The sequence below is a fragment of the Leiobunum rupestre genome, chromosome 6, assembly GCF_980474605.1.
Source record: "Leiobunum rupestre chromosome 6, qqLeiRupe1.1.hap1, whole genome shotgun sequence".
Lineage (NCBI taxonomy): Eukaryota > Metazoa > Arthropoda > Arachnida > Opiliones > Sclerosomatidae > Leiobunum > Leiobunum rupestre.
This window is the reverse complement of record NC_143389.1, coordinates 11086417-11102869: the sequence shown is the minus strand read 5'-3', so window position 1 is coordinate 11102869 and position 16453 is coordinate 11086417. Positions and strand designations below refer to the sequence as shown.

Sequence of the window (16453 nt, the reverse complement as noted above, 5' to 3'; positions counted from 1 at the left end):
CAATGACGGAAATACGGCAAGAAGAGCCTTTTCACCAGAGAACCAAGAAATGTTTTCAGACATACTGAACATCGAAAAATGGCTAGTTGAAATGATACACGTCATTCTTAGCGTCATATCATCATCTTTCCCAATAGACGCTTCAATAAATCATTTTCCAAGGAAATCGCCAAGAAGTAATATTTCTGAGAGCCAGGACCTGCAAGTGACGGTTTATATAGTGCTTTTTACAATAATGTAAATTTTTCACATTTACGGTAGCAACAAGCTTTCCCTTTAAAACAGTTAGCTTTTACGACACAATACGGCTTGCGAAAAACACGACGTTTACAGGTTAAAAGTTTCCATTATTTCAACAAGCACTTTAAAAATAATACCTTGCGGGTCCTGGCTCTCGGAAATATTACTTCTTGGCGATATCCTTGGACGATGAATTCTTTAAGCACCTATTGATCCTTCGAAATTTGGAATATACTTCGGCCAGCTTGCCAAAAGATATATTGAGGAACATCCGTGGTTTACATGCCAGTCACTGTGCACATGCACAAGAAACTTGTCCACGGTGAAGAAATTATAAAGACATCCGCTTTACCAGAAGGAATGTTGAGCGAGCAGGCTGGCGAATCTGGGATCCAAGTCTACCGAAATGATAGAGAACGCCACGCTCTAAAAACTAGTAAAAAGGGTAATTTAAGGGATGTATTCGATCGAGCGGTTGATTCGTTGGATCCAATTGTTTCAGATTATTCTATAAAAATGAAACTACAGAACCGTTACTCTTTAAATTTTCCTAAAGATGCTATTAAACTACTTCTTAAACGATTATTACCAAACCAACCAGATTCATTGGTATTTTCTGGAAATCCGTCAGAAGAAGCAGAAATCGAGGATAACGATTTTGTAACATGTTTAGATGATCTCAGAAAGGACAATGAATAAATAAACTATTATATATGACAGTGATGAATGAGAGTGCAATTTTGTAGTTTTTAGATAACTTATTTCTTATGTCAAATTTCATTAAAACGAAAATTTGAAAGTCTACATTTATTTAAAATATAAGGAACTTAAACTTAAAAACAAAGAAAAATATTCATTATTTAAAAAAAACGACGGGAACTTACTTTTGAGTTTAGTTTAGCTTCTTAGTAGTTTCGTCGCGAGTTCACATATCTCTTTAACAATGATGTAAGTGAAAATTGTTGGTCATTTATCCGTATTTAGGACAATACGGTTCATAATTTTTATGCTTCAACTTTTTGCCAACTATTTTAGTTTCTAGACCACAAATAGCCCAATTTCTGGCTATATTTGTGCTATTTACCAGAAACTGCTTTACTGAAAATTAAAATCAATTGCCGCTACTGAAATGAGTGAGATTTAGGGGGGGTAGTTATGAAGTTGCCCCCCCGCAAACTAAAACTAAATTATTTCAAAAACTATTGTAGAGAAAAATTTATTTGTAGTGTTGTATAATGAAGCAAAATGAGACGAATCTAATGCACTTATTAGTTTTTGAAATTAGTGAGATTTAGGGTGGCTAGTTATGAAGTTGCCCCCCCAAAATAAAATTAAATTATTTCAAAAACTATTGTAGAGCAAAATTTAATTGTAGTGTTGTATAATGGAGCAAAATGAGATGAATTTAATGCACTTATTAGTTTTTGAAATTAGTGAGATTTAGGGTGGCTAGTTATGAAGTTGCCCCGAAATTAAAATTAAATTATTTCAAAACCTATTTCTAGAGCAAAATTTCATTATAGGGTTGTGTGATGGAGCAAAATGAGACGAATCTAATGCACTAATTAGTTTTTGAAATGAGTGAGATTTAGGGGGGCTAGTTATGAAGTTGCCCCCCCCCAAATTAAAATTAAATTATTTTAAAAACTATTTCTAGAGCAAAATTTAATTGTAGTGTTGGATAATGGAGCAAAATGAGACGAATCTAATGCACTTATTAGTTTTTGAAATTAGTGAGATTTAGGGGGGCTAGTTATGAAGTTGCCCCCCCCAAATAAAATTAAATTATTTCAAAAACTATTGTAGAGCAAAATTTAATTGTAGTGTTGGATGATGGAGCAAAATGAGACGAATTTAATGCACTAATTAGTTTTTGAAATGAGTGAGATGTAGGGGGTCTAGTTATGAAGTTGCCCCACCCCAAATTAAAATTAAATTATTTCAAAACCTATTTCTAGAGCAAAATTTAATTGTAGTGTTGTATAATGGAACAAAATGAGACGAATCTAATGCACAAAGCTAACTTGTCCGCTAGGTGGCGTATAAAAATAATAGTATTTCCAAAAATGTATAATTTTATAAAAAAACTAATTTTTCTATTGCAATCTGGAGTTTTGGCCCAAAAACGGGTTTATAAATCATAGTGGAAATGTAGTCGAACAAAAAGAAAATAGAATGAGAAATCACTAAGACGCTTTGAAGAGTGCCTTACCCAGTAACCTTGCGCCTTACCATTTTCTAAAGGTAATTAACTTTGATTTTACAACCATATAGCATTAGAGGTAAGCTGTTAGTTTTTTGTTTTTTTTTGCTACAACATTATTAAAAATTCATTGAAATATAACCTTTATTCTAACTTTTAACTTATTTATCAATTGAGGTCAAACCAAATGTATCTCAATAGTCCGAAGATTCATTTAGATTAAATCGAACGAAACAACATCAATCACTTCTTTTCCCCTTTGGCTTGAGCCGCTTGATGAACCAACCGCTGTGATTTGTTAAAAGGGAATTACTTCATTATTGTAGAACATTCTATTTTTTTTTACAGATACATGATGACCTTAACTTTACAATTAAATTATTGACACCCAAGTTAATTTTATTTATCGTTCAACATAGTTAATTTTATCTTCACGTGCATTGCCATTCCAGATAGTTTGTATTTGCTATTAATTAAAGGGGCTAAAGTTTTAAAATTTATAATGTCAGTAGAGTTTACCTAATTCACTTAAGATTTATTAAAACTTTATTAAGTTTATTTATAATAATTATTACAGGTAACTGCCTGTTGTAACGCATTGGCGTTGAGAAGCTATCGCGAAGAAATTTCAGATGGTAATATTATTAATAGAGTTAAAATAACTAAATCGGAATTAGCAAAATACCAAAAAGGTTCATGTTTTAAGCAATTTAAAAGATGCACAAATCCTAAATATCTTCAACTAAAATATCATATTTAAACAAATATTTTTTTCAATGTTAAAACGTAATTATTGATTAAAAACTAAACGTTGTAAATCGTTAAAGAATAATTTACCATTAAAAAAAGTATATTTTAAATTTCTTTCCATATTAGTTTTCCCAGTAGCTCATCCAAATTAAAGAGAAAATTTAAGTCCTTAAATTGAAATTGATATACACCTTTGAATGCTGTTTTTCTTACTTGTTCTACGTTTCAATTTGTAATTTTAAGGTGAAGTATACAAATCTGCTCGGATCAACTATAAATAGCTTTGAATGTGAACCTCCGAAGAGATGTGGCCAAGTGAGATCATACTCGTCACCTTAAAATTCAGAAATGGTCGAAGATTAATAAAAGATTGATTTCATAAGGAAAATGGTAAAATATGTCGTACTTTTTATATTATTTTTATAGATTTGTGCTGCTCTTATGGATCAGGTAAGTTGTTTTGTGGTTTCATTTCTAATACATAGCTCAATTAGCGTTTATAAAATATAAACTTTATCATAAAGAAATATTAAAATAAGAATATGTACACCAAGAATAAAGAATCGTTATTCCTTTGAATAGACTATAAGCCTTTATTATAGATCAATTTCACTAATACACCGAGACCAAAATTCTTTTTGCTTTTCTCTTCCTTGATTTCGTACAAAAAGCTCAGTAAACGACCTGTTAAACCTCGTAAAAGTGAAAATATCTATTCAATACACACGCGGTAAGCCAAAGAATTCTATTTAGATCCAATAAAATCATAGTTTATAATTTTGTATCCATGGCATATTTTTGAAACTAAGAGGTTGGTATTGTTTGAAGGACAATTCCACAAAGAAGTAGTCCTTTATAAAGGATTAATACACTTTTACAATAATTTTTTAAATTAAAATTTATTTTTCATTTTGATCCGCGTTACTCTTTCTTTATCGTCACGGAAGAGGAAAACACAGTTCCTGGAATTCATGAAAAATAGTTCCTCTTTAAGTCGTATATAAACGAAAATTCCGCCGGAATTCTTCCTTTTCAAGATAAAACGGCTCACTAATTTAAAAACCAAGAAAAGATGTATAAATTCCTTTTTCTTTTTTATATCTTTTCCAGCAATATCGTTTTACAAAATGGTAATATTTTAACTTGCTTTGATCTTTTATATTCATGTTTCAAATTGTTTTACCTCTACTTGGAATGCTTATGGCGGCAGATTTTCGTCTCGAGGTGGGGCCAAAGCCGTCAGAGTGATCTCACAATACGCGATACGGCAGGATAAGCATTCCTGCTTAAAGATAATGACTTTGTTTTGATGATTGGCGTCTTGATCAAATTATCCCTGTCAGTATGGGAGGGGGGGGGGAAACTTCACCAGCTGGCGCTCCAATCGTTTAAGTTTTAGGAAACCAATCAAAGAGATTACAGGCTCAATGGATTTTTAATGGAGAAAAAGCTTTGTTTAAGAGAATAAATTAACTATCAGTTAATTAAAAAAATAAAGTTTTGGTAGCAATTTAATTCAAAATAACATATGTTATTTAACTTCCATGAGTGAAAAATATAAATTAAATAATATTTAAAAAAACGCGAGTTGCTTTCAAACGAAATTTTAAACAGAAATTAAAGAAAATCTTTTTGATAATAAAAATGGTAACTACATGTAGCTATTTTTTGTTACTGCAGGTGGTTTATCGATAGCTTTTATATCAGGATTATTTAAAAATCTGGATGAAGATCTTCTAGCACTTCAAGGTAAGATTATACTATTCAAATTATGACATCAATTTACATAAATTATATTGATATTAATCTTATTTTATGTAACTTTCATTTCCATAGTAGAAAAAATTAAACATGATGAATATTTATAAAATTTTGATTTTAATTATCACGAAGCGCTTGTTTATAATATTTGTTGCGGGAATTATTATACTGGGTTTTTTTGGTAGAAAAAGTGATTTTTTTCAAAAACTATGTTTTCTAGAAAGTTGAAATTTGTACTAAACATTATACGTGCCGGGGGACACTTTATACCAAAATTGCATCTAAATCGAAAAATATTTTCACGTTTTTTGAAAATTTAAATTTTAACCGCTAGGTGCTATAAGAAAATTGTCAATGAGAAAATTGTAGAGCGTCACCGAAAACGTACAAATAGCTTTGGCGCGAAAACAATAGACGTATTTTTCACTGAAAAAATACGACTTGAAAAAAGCGACAAGTTGGGCAAACTAAAATAACTTTTTTTGAATTCCATTGGGAGAAAAGTAACTTTATGAAAGTCAGAAATTTGTTAATCTGGTGTTTAATGCAATAAACACCGCTGAAAAATCGAGGAGACAATGGCGAAGAAGGTATTACACGATTTAATTTCGTAGGATGAAAAATGCGAATTTTTTGAAAAATAAAGAGACATTTTATATATCTACTTACAAACAAAATTTATAAGTACGTTTCGAAAATACCACCTTCGGCTGCGATGCAGGCTTGGGCGCGAACAATCATATTGTCGAAGGCGGCTTGAATCATTTCCGGGGTTACTTCCCGGCAACCGCTTACAATTCGTTGACACAGCTCTTCAAGGGTCTCAACCGGAGTGGCGTACATCTTGTCCTTAACGAAGCCCCAAAGAAAGAATTCCAACGGAGTCAGATCGGGTGACCTTGCTGGCCAGTGTACAGGACCGTTTCTCCCTATCCATCGTTGTGGAAATTCGTTGTTTAGGTAATCTCTCACGGTTCTGTGGAAATGAGGCGGGGCACCGTCTTGCTGAAACTATAGTCTTGCTCGTTGTGCCGACGGCAGTTCGTCAAGTTGTTGTTCTAGCTCATTTCTCAAGAAATCGAAATAACTCTGGCCATTTAGATTTTGCGGTAAGAATACTGGACCAATTAACCGGTTTCCAACAAGACCAATCCAAACATTCAAACGCCCAAATTGAAATTGGTGACGGTGTTCATATCCCCAGTGTGGATTTGTGTCTTCCCAAACATGATTATTTTGGTGATTGTAAGGGCCGTCTCTTGCAAACGAGGATTCATCCGAGAATAGCATGTTGCGGAGGAATTGTGGGTCGTCGTGCACGGAATTTAGCAGCCAGTTGCAAAAATCCAGTCGTTGTTGAGCGTCTCCATCTCGTAAACCGTGGTGAAGGGTTGCTCTGTTAGGATGGTACTTATGCCTATTTAAAATTTTGCAAATGCGAGTTTTACTGCAAGCCAAATTTCATTAAACACTGGATTAACAAATTTCTGACTTTCATACAGTTACACTATTATCCCAATGAAATTCAAAAAAAGTTATTTTAGCTTGCCCAACTTGTCACTTTTTCAAGTCGTATTTTGTCAGTGAAAAAGACGTCTATTTTTTTCGGGCCAACGCTATTTGTACGTTTTCGGTGACGCTCTACAATTTTCTCATTGGCAATTTTCTTATAGCACCTAGTGGTTAAAATTTAAATTTTCAAAAAAAGTGAAATATTTTTTGATTTAGATGCAATTTTGGTAGAAAGTGTCCCCCGGCACGTTTAATGTACAGTACCAATTTCAACTTTCTAGAAAGCATAGTTTTAGAAACAAATCACTTTTTCGAGCAAAAAAAAAAACACCTTGTATATTTGTTTGGTCCAACCTTTTTTCTTTTTCATGTTAACTCAATTAGTATATATTCAATTTTGATAGTGAAAAACGATATGAGTAAACAGTTGATTTATACAATGTAAATGTTGGATTTGCTCCAATGTTTTTTGAAAGAGATAAGCGGTATTGCTTTTAGTTAAGTTTTCATATAAATAAATAGCTCTTTAGCCTTACGCTGTTGATTTTCAATTAAATTATAAACTAAAACACAAATTATTGCGTAAACTAAGTTAATTCTTATTTAAAACAAGAATAAAATTTTACAAAATTCTTTCGCGTGTATTTCTCTGTGCACACGTAGTTGGTTGAGCTATTATTTTAAATTTTTGAGAAAAAAATTTCGTGTTAAGAGTTTTTAGAATGACTTGCTTCGCCTGATTGGTATAAACTTGGTTGCAATCTCTACCGGGTATTTTATATATGCCCGGTTTAGTTGGGTCTTCTTAGCAGTCTTTTCCATTGCTACAAATGTTTTAAAGTTGATTTACTGGTTTAAACGCAACTTTTGCATTACTTTTCTTAAGATAGTTTGCTATTTTTGGGATACATTTGGAAAATACGAACACCAGATATAACCTTTTTTATCTGGTTAACAATTATTTGGTAGTAGATTTGTTTCTCATAAGATTTTTTATGAAAAAAATTGAACTATTTTTGGTTTAAATCCACGACTATCTGCTAAACCATTTAAATAAATAACCTCTTTGATGACGTCATCATAGTCTACTACAAATATTAAAAGCTCTAAGAATTAAAGTTTTATAGTTCCCGATTTTTGGCTAGTACGGATGACATGATTTAATATGTGCAAATAAGCTGACGTTAAACAGCTTCCTATAAACACACGCTTTAAAATGTTTTTCCCCATTTAATTTAATTGTAAAACATATATATATATATATAAATATATATATATATATATATATATATATATATATATATATATATATATATATATATATATATATAGATTATTATAATAATAATAATTATTATTAAAATTATAAAAACAATTTTATAAATTGAAAATATCGATAAGCGAATATATTTTTTGTTATCTTGCTTGGAATTAAAATATCAAATGAACTTTCTGGGGCTTAAGAAGAAGAACGGGGCTACCTGGCTAGTAAAATAATAAAACGTAACTGCATGTTTTTTACGATCTCTTTAGTCTATGCAAATGGTCACAGATATGATGGAACTAAAACCGCAACGGGTAAGTATTATTATTTCATTCTGATTAACTTTACTATGAACTTAGAAGATTAGGAAGAATCACTGACAAAGGCGTTCTGTCCACGTGGCCAGGTGAAACAAGTATACTACTGGTCCATGACCAAATATTTATTGGCGGAGCTACTGGTAGGGAATTTAGTGGCGATTTCATGGGTTTGAGTTAAAATGTGAATGGCTTTTTTGGCGATGTTATATAGTTTCGCCTGCCCCCCCTCTCCAACAGGGGCCGCGATAGTACCAATCGGAATATTCGGCAGTTCGCTTCTTCTCATGGTGCACTCCTATTTTGTATTCTGTTTCATTTATTTTTTATAGAATATCTTTTAATAATAATTAAAGAACAAACATAATAGGGAATTCTAAACCATTTTCTTATTTATGAGAAGAACTTGCAGGGGATATTATAATTATAATATTTGAGTGGAGGGCACTTGGTTATCTTCAACGCCCATTATAATATTTGAAATGTTATTTTCGTATGATTTCAAACTTATCATATATCACTTCTTCTATAAACAATGCTCGAAATTGGTCGCAATTTATATAGTATCGCACTTACAACCCGAGGTGTTTATTGCCGATTTTGTTCAAAGTAGGGCGTAATGGAGACCTATATGAGATATGAAATTTCCCAAAAGGAGACGTTGCACTACCCATTCGTTTTGCTATAGCAACCGAAAATGTTTTTGATCACTTAAAACAATAAAATATCCATTTAAAAAAGCATGGGATTTTCTCGGTTTCACAGGGTCCTACCTACGAAAATTTTGAAAATTTTTGAAAATCACGAAATGTGTAATTTGGACCACATTTAGGTAAATTTCATCAAGTTTGGGTACATTGAAAAATTTTTAGGGTAAATTTGCAAAAAATTTGGGTAAAATAAGGGAAAAATCTTATTTTGGTTGTAAGTGGTCAAATACATTTTCGGTTGCCATGGCAAATCGAATGGGTAGTGCAACGTCTCCTTTTGGGAAATTTCATCTCATATAGGTCCACATTACGGCCGACTTTGAACTAATTCGGCAATAAACACCTCGGGTACTCTCCTTGTTAGATATTTGAAAAGGGTCCAAAACTTTAAACGGTTACTTTACATACGTATGTACGTTTTATATTATTTGTGCTTTTTTATAGCTTGGGAATCAAAAAACCAAAGAGATGAAGAACGGAAAAGGTTATTAGAGGTTAGAATAAAGTTTTTACTTTATTTAAACTTTTTTAACTGTAACGGGACGGGTCTAAAAACCGTTTTGCGAGACGATCTTTGAAACGATCCTGAACGAATCTTAAGCTAGCGCGATACCAGTCTGAGGCCGCAATGAGGTAAGTCTCAAGCCATTGCGAGAACACTCCTTACCCGATATAATCCCAAGCATTAGTTACTTCGAAATTTCAAGAGCAGATTTTTTGCATGGGCGAGACCTGTCATAAAACGGCACGAGAAAGGTCACACGCTGGTGCAAAACCAGTTCACGGGGTTAACCTTGCGAGGGTTAGCGCTGCTTCAGCAATGTTTTTCGGCAATCTTTGTACGTCATTAAGAAATGACCGCCGAGGTTTGAGTTTCCTCCAGAACCTCAGCTCGAGTTGGCGAGAAATTTGCCCTCCTCGAAATAAACATTTTTCACTGAACTCCATACACTGCTGTTAGAAAAATCATTATTAAGTAAGGACAAGTTTTTGCCATACCCAGATTCTGATTTAATGATCAACTACTAAATTTACTATTAGACAAACATATCGAATCGAACTACTAAGTAAAAACCAAACAATACAGCTAACAAATAAAATACTACTAGATTAATTTACATGACCCCCAAAATAACTACATGCAGCATGCACTCGACCAATGCCAGACTACAAAAAATACGCGGTCTACTATATACACTAATTGCGCCATATAAAAATTACTCATCACTATTATTGATTATCGTTGGTCTCGAGACTTGAAAATAAATGAATAATGTAGATGCGAGGAGAGAGTTCGTAGAGTTGAAGAGACGAGTTGAAGGCTTGAGACGTTGGAGGTTCGATGAGGCTACTACTATCGTCTACGAAGTGTCGTGGTGGTGATGGGCAGAGGAAAACCATGGTCAGGCGATAACTGCTCAATAGTTCTTTCTATAAAAACGGGGGGCAAGAAAATGGGGTGAGAGAAAGCATGTTCCCGATGCGTCATGAACGACGTCATCAGCCGCGTTTGCCAGAAAATTTTTAAAGCTCGACGAAATTTTACGAAATTCTTAAAAACTTTTTTAGCGGCTTAGCGGGGTTTTTCGATTTTTTGCCTGTTATAGTAGACTAGACGAGAAGTTATTTATTTATTTATTAATTAAACAAAACAAACTGCTCCAAAAACCACAACTTGGGCTACTTTTGAGCATCAAAGTATAGATATTTTTATACAATATCAAATAGTATAAAAAGTAATGAATTACATAAAACAGACTAAAAAATATGTTGTATGATATTTTTATGGAAATAAACAAGTGAAATCTTTTAGATTAACTTTTTGAATATTGTGTTAAGTGGCAAAATTCAATATTTTTATATACAAATTAGGTTCTTCATAAATTTTTGTGTGTAAAATTGAATTTATTCAAAACTTAGCTAAGGCTTAGTAATCTTAGGGTAAATGAATAGATTAAAAATGTTAATCAAAGTACTTATTTTTTATTGAATTTAACATTTTTATTTCTAAATCACTACTGTAATTTTAGCGACAGATAGCTCTTTCTTTAAGAGTATCGCCGGATTTTCCAGGAGTGTGTCAAACGATTTTTTAGATAGACTTCCTAGTGTTTTTGTTGCGCTCCATGAGTCCATGTTCGGGTCTTTTCTGTACACACTTGGTCATCAGGTACAAAGGCTTTATCTCGGCATTTGCAATCTAAAATATACCAGAGTACAGCTCCAAAGTGCTTACAATAACCGCTAACTCCGGGTTTACAGCCCTTCAAAACTGATTCAACTAACACAGTTTGCGTACTTGATTTAACAGAAACGTCATATTTAGAATGCAGTGGAATGAACCTTAAACTTTGCTTTTAATGAATATGCTTGTAGTAGCAGTTGAATTTACAATGGAGCGTGATGTTTAGTAATAGAATTTTTTTAGAAAATCTGTGCCACTATCTTTAGCTGTTTGGTCCAAATTTCTACTGGCTCTGTTTATAGCTTTAGCTTTACCGCACTTCTTTCAGCTAAAATTACCAACATCATGGTTATTGAAAACGTTTTATATGTATATAGATTTATAAAAGGGTTAACTTACTTCGAAATTGTCGAGTTCATTATCACAATACCAAGGATAATAAAAAATTGTTAGCACACAGCTCCAGTACTCTTGTAGACTAGATTAATACTATTATAAACTGCATTTGTTTTGACCTAGGCTTAGCCAACAAGGTCAAAATCTGGGCATTAATTTATCTTCATCGTGCTTTAAGAGGGGGATTTCTACAAAAAAATATATTATTAATTATTATGTAATAATAGAAAAGTAAAATAATCGACTGACTTACATTTAATTAATACTTGGTAATCAAATACGACGTGAAGCTCTCTAACCCGAACATTGCCCTAGGTTCAAAAAAATATTTTAACTCCCCCAGTAAATGACGTTTTCGTGACGTGTCGGGACCCATGTCTAACAAGTTGGGCAAGCATAAAAAATTTATAGAAAGAACTATTGGCTGGAGACATTCATAGATTGCGACCAGCGCGAAAACTATGTTCCTTTTATTAAGGTCATCCGGAGCGGTGTTTTAAGATCATCCTTTACAATCGGTCTGGGGATACGGTTGCTCTTCTCTCCTTTTTTTCTTGTTTCCCGGTTTTGTTGTATAAGCCACGTGACTTTTTGGGTCCATCCTGGTTTTTTCGTTACCCAATCGAATTACTATGACGGGCTGTCACGTGGAGGGACACTATGATTTGACCAATCACCAAATTTCAACGTAGGGCTTTATTTCAAGCGCCCATGTGTTTCACGTGTGTTTCAATTTCTTGAGATCAGAAGACGCGCACACATTCGGTGAGAATTACACCAAACAATAATATCGAGGCGCACTACTCTAATTGTAAGCATTGGTCGAGTAAATCTGGCAAAGGTTTGAGTTCAACAATAAATACACGTGGCATGCACACTATACGCTATTCACCGTCGATTCTAAAGACGATCGTTAAACTATAAATCAGTGCCTGGGTTGACAGGAGGGCAATTTCGGGCATCTATACTATAGAGATTCCTTTTAGTACAGTAGTAACAAGGGAAACACGTTGGATCCCTCTTTTAGCCTTTCGCTAACTACTTCTCATTCCTACAATCTATCCAACGCGACCATATGGGGATGCCGAGGGACGTAAAATAATTGTTTCCCTAACAAAATCTAAAAGAGGGGTAACGTATCGAAAAATATTCGTTACAGCGGGATTCGTTGATTGAAAATTAATAGGACTCTAACCGGAAATTTGATATTTTACGTATATTCCAGGTTTACTTAAGAGCTTTAAATTTAATTTTATAATTGGTTTGTAGGGCATTTTAAGTATATCAAATATCATAAGGGTCAGATTGTCTGACGTTTTTACGTTATAAAAGGTTGTAATTTTAATTGTATCACATTTAAATGAGCTTTCGACGTTTCCCTAATAGGGGAGCCAATCTGTAAAGGTGAGTCAAACGTAACTGAATTAGAATAACAATGGTAATAACACTGACACAAAACAAATAAACACTTTCAACATACAAATGCACTTGGAAACAACATTAATGTGGAAATTATACTCACTGAGAACCTAATGAAAATTCGTTAAACACTGACCATTTAATTGGGAGAAAGGCAATTGAGTTTCATATTTTATCCCATTTCTGGGTCGCATTGATATAGTTTTATGACGAAAATCTCTTATGGGAAACCACACAAATATGAAAAAAAAACTTTTTTTTAAGTCAAGACGGCTCATGGAATCAATATCCAATTTTTCTTCTTCGTTTTTCATGAAATCAATCAGTGTAAAGATATTGGGATGTGGTACTTGCAACACTTTGTTCCACTTGTTGCGAGTGCCTTCGCTGCCGTTGTTCGTGTGAGCTTCTGAATTATCACCGTGACACAACATGGATCTCCAATAGCGTGACGTATCTCCTAGCCAAGTATTTACCAAATAGTCGGCCATCTCTCTGTACTGCGGAATTGCGGGTGAATTTTCTTCGATGTAGATCCACAAATTGTCAATTACTTGTTCAGGAACCATCGCCAATGCAATCATCCTTCGAATTGATAGCTCAGAGTGGTTTTTGAATGTGTCAACTAGACCACGTGTTTGAACTTGACGCCATATTGCCTGCGCAAAGTGGAAAAAACAACCTCTTATACGATAAACCAGAAAAATACCTTCAATGGATGGACGACTGACAGTTCAAAGTCAATCATGAATTCAGTTGGGTTGAAAGTCAGACCACCTAATCTAGCGATGGCTCGTCCCTCGCTCGAAACATTCGATCATAGGTTAGACGACGTTTGTCTGGTAGAAGCACAAATAGTTGCGGGATAATCTTTTTGTCTACTTGAACCTGCAACGTGTAAAATAGATAGAATAGCGCCGGCGAAGCTTTGAAAGTACCATCCATCGAAACGCGCTGAGCAAAACAGATTCTTGACACCATATACGGTCTGTTTTAAATATGAGGATCTTGTCTTCCTTACCTTCGTTGAAAAGCAGGAAATTTTGATCAGAAAGTGTTCTTGTCCTTTTCTAAGGTAAATTATAGTTTGACCTTCAGTTGCCGCCGTGACTTTACACTGTTTGATTGTAGACCATTAGTATTTACGAAGATTAACGCTATTCTTTAACACCATCATTTGACCATTAACAACTGGAATCATACGATTCTTCGAACTTTCAACCCATTCCATGTTAACCAAAACACCAACTGCGATAAACCTACTACTTTAACATCTTAATACATGTATATGCAACTAAAAAATTTTTTTTTATTAAAGATTAAACATACAATACAAATGTATTCAAATTTAATTTAATGCCATAAATAAATAACTTAATGAATTTTGGGTGAAGTGGGAATTGGGAGAAGTGGCTTTTGGTCAAACGGTACCACTCTTATCTTTTGGGTGAAGTGGGAATTGGGAGAAATGGGTTTGGGTCAAATGGGAACTTACCACACTGACGAGCTATTAAAAATAAGAGCTGCCGGCTGCAGCGGTTGCCCCTTAACCAAACAAATGTTTTATCGTCAAACCATTTTGTGAGTCAGATAAAATACTGTACATTAATTCTATACCAACGAAATGTTAAAAAAGAATTAAAAGTGCGGAGTGCAGAGACTGGCTACGGTTAATAAATTATGTATTCCCTTAACATTACAATACTCACATGGCTTATGAAAAAGCACGCCATCTTTATTTATTATATTTTTGACATTTCATTTTGTTTTTAGATTCTTCAAAGATTTAGAGGATAGAAGTTCAAAGTGGTTCTGGAGAAAAGCACTTCATTACAATTCTTAATTTGTGGACATTATAAAAATTCTAAGTACTATTAACGAATCTTAATTAAAAAATTATGTTGTTATATAAATTTGTCACTATTAATCCTTAAAATAAATGATTTTGGTAAAATTTGAATATCTTTGGATTCTTCATTCGTTTTTTACAGCAAAGCAAAATTAATATAAATACCGACGGACCGTCGTGCAAGAATTCGGTTTGGGTGTCGACGGCATTTTTAACTCGATGAATAACTCGGCCCTTAAAGGGGCTGGAAAGTGGGGTTTTGAAATCGTCGGGTGACGTGGTATCTCAAAAAAAATCCGGACCCTACTTTAATTTCTTGTTTCCCCGCTTGAGGAATTTGGCGGAGATGTTTTGAAAATAGTGAGGAGAGACCCGAGAGAGAGACTAGTGAACTAACATATTCCAGCCTTCTTGGACGTGGTTTTGGTTCTAGTATTTTAATATTTATTTAATTATAATGAACGAGTTTAATTAAAATAAAAAACGGAAACGTGATGGTATGAAAATATCTCGTTGGTGAATTTGATTAGTGGGAAAAGGCAACAGAACTGTGGTTGAGTACGAAGGTTTATCCGAGGGGCCGGTCTTTTCCTTGATTAACGACGCATCCCTCGAAAGATTAAATTCAATTTAATCACGATTATGTTGATTAAATCACGTTTAATCATTATTAGAATTAGTCCAGGCAACGAAAAGGTATAGAGGGAAATTTTGGGAACACAATTTTTGACTTCGTAACTTTGTTTGGACTACTTAGGAGGTGAACATAACAAAAGTCCCCGTCTGTAGCCCTTAAGCCGCGGGGGGGGAGGAGGGGGTTTGAAGGTCCCATTTTTAGGTTTTTCGCTTATATCTCAAAACTATGAGTCCTAGCGACATGACCACTTAAACAAAATGAAAGCTGATTGCATTTGCTACAGGTTTTACTCAGTCACGTTTTTTGATATCTTGTATAAGTTTCGAGATATCCGCTCTTGAACGTCTTTAATTTTGGGAAAAAACATTTTTGCCTCACATTTTTTGCTCTTTTTGACCGGATAACCTTTCAACGATGCACCCAAAAATAAATGCCGGCCTTAGAGTTGTAGAGCATTAAATGCCCTTCAATAATATATATTACCTTACTATTTTATCTATTTTTTTCCAATGTTAAAGCAATTTCAATGTTGAGCGTGAAATCTGAAGTTTTGCGATGTTTGTGCATATATGAGTGTCTATAAGGCATTGGGATAGTGACCAGAAGTGAAGTCACATTGGCTAGTTGGCTGATTTTGCCGTCACTCCTCTCTTTACTGGCTTTTTAAGGGAAACTATCCCTTTTTCACCAACTTTAGAAACATCAGGACTCGATGCAGTCACTTCCTCATCACAAACAAAACACTTGCTGCTCATTTTGACGACACAACACTCACGACATCGTTAAATGTGACACGCAAACATCCCTCTAAAACAAACAAAACAAACTATGACAAAAAACAAACAAATTAGTGCCCAATTAGGTTATAACTAGCAGTAAAGCACAAAAACAATATATTTTTTGTGTAATAATAACCTAACCATGTTACAAAATGCTAGCCGAATCGCTCCTTGTCTATTAAAACTATGAGACGCGTTATCGTAGCGATCGCCGTCTATTATTTATGTTAGATACATTATTTACCTTCGAATGATGTATTATTTTATTATTTACTTTCTTTAATACCCGGCTTCACCCGGGGTATTAGTTTTAATTAATTAGATCTGATTTGTACGTAAGAAAGGTAAACGCTGTAGCAAAAACGCAACACGCGTAGGAAAAACGCAACACGTCCTGTGCTTAAAAATCCCAACTAAACTAAACCTCTCTT

The 16453-nt window shown here is 33.8% G+C and overlaps 1 long non-coding RNA gene across 1 annotated transcript; it reads left to right on the top strand.

Annotated features, from left to right (window-relative positions):
- Positions 1-4236: 4236 nt before the first annotated feature.
- Positions 4237-14608, top strand: LOC149939253 (uncharacterized). The gene is made up of 5 exons (XR_016481419.1): positions 4237-4323; positions 4874-4942; positions 8000-8044; positions 9202-9251; positions 14531-14608. It is a non-coding gene; the product is annotated as an uncharacterized LOC149939253 (long non-coding RNA).
- The last annotated feature ends 1845 nt before the right edge of the window (positions 14609-16453 follow it).